The following is an 813-nucleotide window of genomic DNA, read 5'->3' as shown; positions in this document are numbered from 1 at the left end:
CTTTGCATCCGTCCTCGTGGCAGAGGTTACTGAGTATATACCTGTTCCTGAAACAGGCTTTTCGGGGATGGAGGCTAAAGAACTGAGTCAGATAGAAGTGACAAGAGATGATGTTCTAAACTGTCTGGAAAAACTGAAAACTAGCAAATTGCCGGATGGCATCCATCCAAGAGTCCTCAAAGAACTCAAATGGAGAGGAAGTTGGGGGGCGGAACTAGTTCTCTTTCGTCTTGTGGCCGAAGGAAGATGATGAAATGAACATCCTTCTTTGGCAAGCGCCTCAATAAGACACACACTTTGTGTCGTCGGTGTGGTTCCAAGGCCTACCACCTCCAGAAGTCCACCTGTTGGAAATGTGGATATCCTGCTAAACGCAAGAGAAAGTATAACTGGAGTGCTAAGGCCAAAAGGCGCAATACTACTGGAACTGGGCGCATGAGGCATCTGGAAAAGTTCTACTGTAGATTCAGGAATGGATTCCATGAAGGAACAGCTCCAAAGCCCAAGAGAGCTGCTGTTGCAGCATCCAGCTCATCTTAAGGATTCAAATAAAACTGTCTGAGCCATGGAACTCAAATGTGAAATTGCCGACCTCCTTGCTAAAATATATAGCTTGCAATCAGACTCTGTACCAGAAAGTAGCCAAAGTAACACCAATTTTCAAAAAGGGATCCAGGGGCAATCCAGGTGCTGGGAATTCTCTCTGGTAAAAGATAACAACACTTCCAACACTGGGAAATTATAGGCCAGTTAGCTTAATGTCGGTTCCAGGCAAATTGATGGAAAGCATCCTCAAGGATAAAATTGTAAAGC

The 813-nt window shown here is 44.9% G+C and overlaps 1 pseudogene; it reads left to right on the top strand.

Annotated features, from left to right (window-relative positions):
* Positions 1–246: 246 nt before the first annotated feature.
* On the top strand, positions 247–556 carry LOC128340055 (60S ribosomal protein L37-like; annotated as a pseudogene).
* The last annotated feature ends 257 nt before the right edge of the window (positions 557–813 follow it).

Source organism: Hemicordylus capensis, chromosome 1 (genome assembly GCF_027244095.1).
Source record: "Hemicordylus capensis ecotype Gifberg chromosome 1, rHemCap1.1.pri, whole genome shotgun sequence".
NCBI lineage: Eukaryota > Metazoa > Chordata > Lepidosauria > Squamata > Cordylidae > Hemicordylus > Hemicordylus capensis.
The sequence above is the reverse complement of the archived record's forward strand: the minus strand, read 5'-3'. Positions and strand labels throughout refer to the sequence as shown.